The sequence below is a fragment of the Canis lupus genome, chromosome X, assembly GCF_048164855.1.
Source record: "Canis lupus baileyi chromosome X, mCanLup2.hap1, whole genome shotgun sequence".
In the NCBI taxonomy this organism is placed as follows: domain Eukaryota; kingdom Metazoa; phylum Chordata; class Mammalia; order Carnivora; family Canidae; genus Canis; species Canis lupus.
The window spans coordinates 17,657,298-17,664,988 of record NC_132876.1 but is presented as its reverse complement, the minus strand read 5'-3'; the positions used below and the strand labels follow the sequence as shown (position 1 = coordinate 17,664,988).

At 40.8% G+C, this 7,691-nt stretch overlaps 1 pseudogene; it reads left to right on the top strand.

Annotated features, from left to right (window-relative positions):
- The first annotated feature begins 1,191 nt into the window (after positions 1-1,191).
- On the top strand, positions 1,192-1,794 carry LOC140628688 (spliceosome-associated protein CWC15 homolog pseudogene; annotated as a pseudogene).
- The last annotated feature ends 5,897 nt before the right edge of the window (positions 1,795-7,691 follow it).

Sequence of the window (7,691 nt, the reverse complement as noted above, 5' to 3'; positions counted from 1 at the left end):
AGCTGATCATCTATAAAGTATATCTACCTGAGGCCCTGAGATGCCTCATGACATGCTGCAGTAGAGTTGATTTTGATGTCTCAGGTGCCAACTCAGAGGATTCTGATTGAATGAAATGCTCAAGAGGAAAGGGCTGGAATTAGAATCATGCTAAGGGCTGCAGCCAGAAAATCACTGCCCTAAGAGGAAAAATAAATGTGTTAATTCCTCTGGTGGAGGCAGTAGAATGGATCTGAGGGAAACTGAGAGAAGATCCTGTTTGGGGGTACAACTTTATTACATGAATCAAAAATAAAACCTTTGGGAGGGGGTCCCTGGGTGGCTCAGTGGTTTGGCACCTGCCTTAGGTCCAGAGTGTAATCCTGGGGTCCTGTGATCAAGTCCCACATCGGGCTCCCTACATGGAGCCTGCTTCTCCCTCTGCCTGTGTCTCTGCCTCTCTCTCTCTCTCTCTCATAAATAAATAAATAAATAAATAAATAAAATATTAAAAAAAAGAAAATCCTTTGGGAGACAATTTTTTAAAGGTTTATTTATTTATTTCATAGAGAGAGAGAGAGAGCAGAGGGAGAGCAGAGGGAGACAATCTTCAAGCAGACTCTCTGCTGAGTGCAGAGCCCAACTCTCGGCTTGATCTCAGGACCCTGAGACCAGGACCTGAACTGAAACCAAGAGTCAGACCCTCAACCGACTGAGCCTCTCAGGTGCTCCATGGGAGACCATTCTTGTCAATCTACATAGAGGATCATCACCATAGAGGCTCGCCTATACCTTCAAAACTGAAGGATGTATTTATGGTGCATTAAACTTCAGAAGTGGTTGATGACATATCCAGGAATAGTCTCCCATATTCTGGTAGGAGTTCCAATTGCTTGAATCCTCTTGGGAAGCAGTTTTCAAATATTTAGTAAGAGCCATGAGATTGTTTGTAACCTCTAACCTAGAGATTTCCATTTTGGAGACTCTATCCTAAGGAAATAACCCAAATGATTGAAAATTCATTGTGTACAGATCGTCATTCCAGTGCCACCAATCTCATCAAAATATGGAAAAATGATGCACAAAGTATTCAAAACAACAACTACTGATGTACTATAGTCCAACCCCTTCCCACTTCTCTGGCCCTCACCACCTGCCTATCATCCACACATTCTCTTCTTTCTTTTTGTTTTATTGCAAAAATGCTCCCTAAAGTGTCACTATCACATGCACTATGCCAAAGGCACTCAACCACTTCTCAAAGGAGACAAGCCTCCTCGTCGGTGTCAAAAAAAAAAAAAAAAAAAAAGAGACTGTCCAAGAAGAAAACATACAACCTCCTTGTTGGTGTCAAAGAAGCCTCAGTTAGACCAGATTCCTGCTGCCAACCTTGATGCAGATGATCCTCTAACAGATGAGGAAGACGAGGATGAAGATTTTGAAGAGGAGAGTGATGATGATGACACTGCAGCTCTTCTTGCAGAACTAGAAAAAATTAAAAAAGAAACAGCTGAAGAGCAGGCCAGGAAGGAACAAGAACAGAAAGCTGAAGAAGAAAGAATACGTATGGAAAACATTTTGAGTGGAAACCCTCTCCTTAATCTCACTGGTCCATCCCAGCCTCAGGCCAACTTCAAAGTTAAAAGAAGGTGGGATGATGATGTTGTTTTAGAACTGTGCAAAAGGTGTAGATGATCAGAATAAAGACAAAAGATTTGTAAATGATACACTGCGATCTGAATTTCACAAAAAGTTCATGGAGAAATATATTAAATAGTACGGTTTTATTGCTTAATTAAAGACTGTAAGGTGTAAACAATCATTCTCACTTTGTTCTGTTTTTCTCTTTCCCCATCTAAATTGTGTATAGGCCTCCCTAATTTTAAGTTCCAAACTGTCTTTTCCTTTATTGATAACTTTATTTGATGAGGACTTGGGAATTGGTTTAACCTAGTTTTCATCCTCTGAATATTTCCAGTAATATGCTTTCCTTTTAATATGGGAAAGGGAATCTTCTTGTAATAAATATTTTCAAAACTCAAAATATCTAAATCTGTGCCCCCAACTTTTTTGTTGAAATGTATACAGCTTATAAAACGTTGCACAGTAAAAAAAAAAAAAAGTCTCATCCTTGTTTTATACCAAGCTTCAAGTGCAATACCTCTGGGTGATGTTATTTCCTTTTGTTTATTTCTGCATGTGACACTTATTAATTCATAATTTCACCTGCACTTAAAGGAGAACATGACCCACCCCCAATAGTCCCAAAACAAGATGAGAGTAAGATAACAGAGTACCTGTTATATCATGTCCATTTCGAAAAGGAAGGGAAGAGGGATGCCTGGTAGTTCAGTCAGTTAAGCGTCTGTCTTGATTTCTGCTCAGGGTCCTAGGATCAAACCCCAGGTTCGGTTCCGTGCTCAGTATGGAGACTGCTTGTCCCTCTCCCTCTGCTCTTCTTCCTACTCACGCTCTCCCTTTCTCGCTCTTTCTCTAAAGTAAATAAGTACATCTTAAAAAAAAAGAAGGGGAGAAATCACCCATGGTGATCCCCAAAGTGTCACATATCTCACATTCTACTGGAGAGAAGAAGACAGGGGCTCCCGATTCCAATGAAGGAATGGGTTGCTTGGACCACATTTCTGCTGCCCCTGGTTTCTGCTCTCTAGGAAGATAAACCTTGTCCACCCTTGTCTTGTCCACATCTGAGGAGGGCACAGGGAAGGAGTCCCCTTCTGGGGGTGGAGCAGCCTCCTTCCTGATGGTAGGCTACGTGTGTGGTGGGGTAAGCACTCAGGTCCTTCATTGTGAGGCTGGAAGTTTCTCCAGCAAGATGATCCCTTTATCAACTCAGGAGTTTGGGAATATCTTTGCTTCTGGTCAATTGTATAGACTAATGATTAAACAGGACAGTTATTAAATAGTAGATTTCAGGGTAGGTGGCTTTTCAATCCTTGTTGCTAAATCCAACCCCCTGGCTCTGAGCTTAATGACCTTCCTTGGTTTCTGCTTTAGGATAATTCAAAACAATTGATTGGGATGGAGAGGGTTTGTGGGGATAACTGGTATTTTTCCCAGGCAGGGAATGTCCAGCCTGAGGTGCTTAGAAGAGGCTGGGAGGATCAGGCTTGGCTCCTCTTAGGTTTCTGCCTTAACTGGTCCTACCTTCACATTGGACAGATAACTAGGCTTATACACATTGCACAGTTGTCTGATTCAGCCATCTTGGAATGTAGTCTGCAGGGGTCCTATTAGGAAAGCTGTACTTTCTTCTCTGTCTACTTTCAGATGGATCAACTCCATCATCTAAAATTTGTCTCTTCCTTGTAGAACCTTTATGAATGCCACAAGGAAAAACCAAAAAAAAAAAAAAACCCTATATCTCAATTCTCTATGAAGCCTCATAAAGCTCTAGCCTTTCTGGGCATGCAGTTTACAAAAAAGGGACCACTTTGAAGCCATATAACCAGGTTCACCCATTTCCTAACACAAGACAGAAAACTTTACTCTGCCATCCACATGATCTGGATTTACTCAGTTCTACATTGTTCAGACTGGCCCTTGCCAGACCCCACTTCTAAGAAACATTTTCTGTATAGGATTCTTCCAGTGGTCTATGTTAGAAGAATTGAATCATTGTGTTTTTACGATAAGTTCAGTTGAATGGATGTCAAGTAATGTTGGATTGTGAGGTGAAGGTGGAGGAGTGAAATTTTTCCATATTTCAATTTTAGCTTTTCTGATGTCTGCCAGTGCTTCTTATGCCCCCAAATATTTGGGCAGCTTGAAAGCATCAGTGTCCTTCAACCAATGACCACCAGGAACACACCCATGGTTGAACAAGTTGGTTTTATTTTTCATTATGGATGAGGAAAATGAACATCATGGGGAAAACCATGCGGTCTTTCAGTAACAGAAGTGTGACGGGGTTCTTCCAAGTAAATAGGACTGAAGGACAAGAGGGGGGTAGAAACTGAGCAAGAAAGTAATAGAAAGATTGTATTCTATCAAGGCAGTCATATCCATGTCACAGAAAGATAATTTTGAGGGCACAGGGAAGGAGGATAGAGGTCAACAGTGTTCAATACTAAAGATATGCCATAAAGAAAAGGACTGAATTTTGTCAAGACTAAAATCAATTGGGTAATAGAGGTCAAAGCCAGATTGCTGCAGTTGAGGAGTGGATAGGAGAGCAAGATTTGGAGATGGTAAATATAGACAATTATTTTGAGAAGCATGATTGAGAAGGAAGAAGAAAAGACAATCAATGTCTAGAAAAGGGCCAGAGTTGAGGTATTGATTATGTGGGTGTTGTTTTAATGGGAAAGAGTTGGGTTTGTTTAAATGCTGGTGAAAAATGTTAAAGGATGGAGAAGAGATTGAAAACAGAGGGTAAAGAGATGGAAATGGAGGAGAGGGGTCAGGAGAGGATTCAATCTGTCCGTCAACAAGTGTTTGAGGGGTGGCCATATTCCCTGCATGATATAGGTCCTGAAAATGCAGTGGTGATCAAGACCCAAGGGCACAGGTGGACAGAGAGGGCTCAGATGGAGCAAATTGTCTTCCACTGTTACAAGAAGGGAGGTGACAAGGATGGCTGCTGAAGTGAGTGAGTTGTTAGTGGCAGGAAAGTAGAGAGCTGAGGGGCTTCTTGCCCAATAACATCCATTTTCCCTGAGGAGTGGGAAGCGAAGTCCTTTTGCTACAACTGAGGGTTAAAAGTGGAGAAGGTTTCAAATAGTTCTTGTGGGGGCATGGAAAAGTGTAAGGGTTAATTTTATGTTTCAACTTGGCTGGGCCACTATACCAGGGTATTTGGTCAAATGCAAATCTAGATGTTGCTGTGAAGATTTTTTTTCAGATGAAATTAACATTTAAATTAGTAGACTTTGAGTAAAGGAGATTACCCTCCATAATTCATAATTATGAGCCCCATAATTCAAAGGCCTTAAGAGTGAAAGAATGAGTCCCCTGAAGAAGGACTTCTGCCAAGAGACTGCTTTTGAACTCAAGTTGCAAATCAAATTTTCCCTGGGTCTCCAGCCTGCTAGCTGACCTTGTCAAATTCCAGCTTGTCAGCCCCCACAGTCATGTGAGTCAATTTCTTACAATAACTCTTTCTCAATGGATGGATAGATAGAGATATATCCTATTGGTTATGTTTCTCTGGAGAACTCTAACAGAACCTACCCAGAGAGACTGAGTCTGCTGACTTGGGATACAGACAAGGATTGCTGGATGGCATCAAGGACTGACAGGTTGGAGACCATGAATTTGTAGTCCACCCATCCATGTGGTTACAGGATTTTCTCTTGCAGTGCTCAGCAGCCCTAGATAAGGAGGCAGAAAGATGGCTAAGGTAGTTGGATTGATCCAATGTTCAGAGTTCTAGAGAAATGGAATGGAAATATAAGGAGGATAGGATAGTCATCAAACAATGTACTATGTGTCTAGTGTGGGTTGGGAAAGAATTGAAGACAGAAAGGGGTTAATTGAGTAGGAGATCATGGAAGAATTAGGAGACTAAAATCTGGTGAAAGTAAAAACAAACAAAAAAACAAAAGCAAAATCCAAAACTGACACAAACAAACCCAAACAACAACCAACACTGTGTTATGGGCTGAATTGTGTCCCCTCTAAAAAAAGAGATGATAAAGTCCTAATCTCTGGGGATTCAGAATGTGAATATTTGGAAACAGGATCTTTACAGAGGTAATTAAGTTAAAATGAGGTCATTAGTGTGGACACTAAGATGACTTTATATATGTCCTTATAAAATGGGGGTAATTTGACAGAGACAGACATGTATAGAGGCAAAACAACATAGTAACCCAGGAAGAACACCATGTGAAGACAGAGAATTGTAGTGATGCATCTATAATCCAAGGAACACCAAAGACTGCTGGCAACCCATTGGAAGCTACTAAGAGGCAAGGAAGGAATTTCTTAGAGATTTCAGGGGGAGCATGACCTTGCTAACACTTTAATTTCAGACTTCTAGCTTCCAGAACTGTGAGGCAATAAATTCCTGTTATTTTAAGCCACCCAGTTTGTGGTGCTTGTTACAGAAGCCCTAGGTAACTAATACTACGGATGTGGAGAGTAAGGGAGTCAAAGAGCTTGAAAGATAGGAGTTGATTAAAGAGTAGATTCTAATTGGGTCCAGACCCCTGAGGCAGTTAGGTAATCTTGAGGGGGCCTACAGAATGCTCAGTTCCCCTGGAATTTCTGAAAGACTAAGATTTGTAGGGGCTGATGCTGAGTAACTAGGAAGCTTCCCTGGACTCTCTCCTATGTCATCCCAAGTCTCACTGGTGGTCCCAGGGTACCCCAGAGCAAACCAGGGGTTCAGAATGTAGGACCTCCCCAAGGTAACCATTTTGAGATCAAATGAAAAAGCATTGCTTTCACCAAACATCGCTACGAGGGCATTTTGTGTGAAACTGTAATGGCAAGCAGACTTGCGGTTCACCATAGGGTGACTTCCTTTGGCTGTCACTAGGCAACAAATCAGGATAGATCCATCTGTAGCCAATTACATGCTCTCCAGAACAACACACTTTCTTTAGGAAGCAAACATAAAACTCCTAGATTACCAAAACCACAGCAGAAATCCTTTACTTTGCTAAAAACACTTTGACCTTTTGGAATTGCTTCAAAATGAAGCCAAAACTTCATGCCGTACATTGGGTTGTAAGTTGCAGTGAAGACAGTCATTACCGTAAGAGAAGTATCTAGTTTTGTTTTATAAAGCTAAGGTAGCAGGTGACCCATTTCATTGACCTACTTTCAGTTTAAATAGAAAGTGTCAACTCAAACCGACCTCATGTCAGTTGCAGGGATCTGTCTTTCAATATTGATATATTAAGGAAAAACTGTATTTTAGGTTTCCTCATAATTAACAAGAAATACCTTTTGGACATTGGCTCCAAAGATGACTAAGACAGTCCTGGCCTCAATGATACATGCTATAAATTAGTTGGAGAGACTGTACTGGCCAATAGATAATGATACAGGGTAGCATGGGGGAATATCTCACTTAATCCTAAGAACAATCCTATGAGGGAGGTACTATTATTGTGGCTATTTTACAGATGAGGAAATCAAGGCACAGATAGGTTAAATAAACCACCTAAGACAACATAGCTATCAAATGGTACCCCCAGTATTTGAGTTCAGGTTGGTTTCAGAGTCCATACCCTTAAGACAACAATCAAATAAAAATGACTCTTCAAAAAGGGTGTTGCCTGTGTTCTCCTCTAGAATTTTTTTCCTCTAGGATTTTGATTGATTCTTGTCTCACATTTAGATCTTTCATCCATTTTGAGTTTATCTTTGTGTGTGCTGTAAGAGAATGATCTAGTTTCATTCTTTTGCACGTGGCTGTCCAATTTTTCCAGCACCATTTATTGAAGAGACTGTCCTTTTTCCAGTGGATAGTCTTTCCTCCTCTGTTGAATATTAGTTGGCCATAGACTTAAGGGCTCATTTCTGGGTTCTCTATTCTGTTCCATTGAGTTAGGTATCTGTTTTTGTGCCAGTACCACACTGTCTTGATAATGATCACAACTTTGTAGTACAACTTGAAATCCGGCATTTTGATGCCCCCAGCTTTGGTTTTCTTTTTCAATATTCCCCTGGCTATTCAGGGTCTTTTATGATTCCACACAAATCTTAGGATGATTTGTTACAACTCTTTGAAGAAAGTCCAT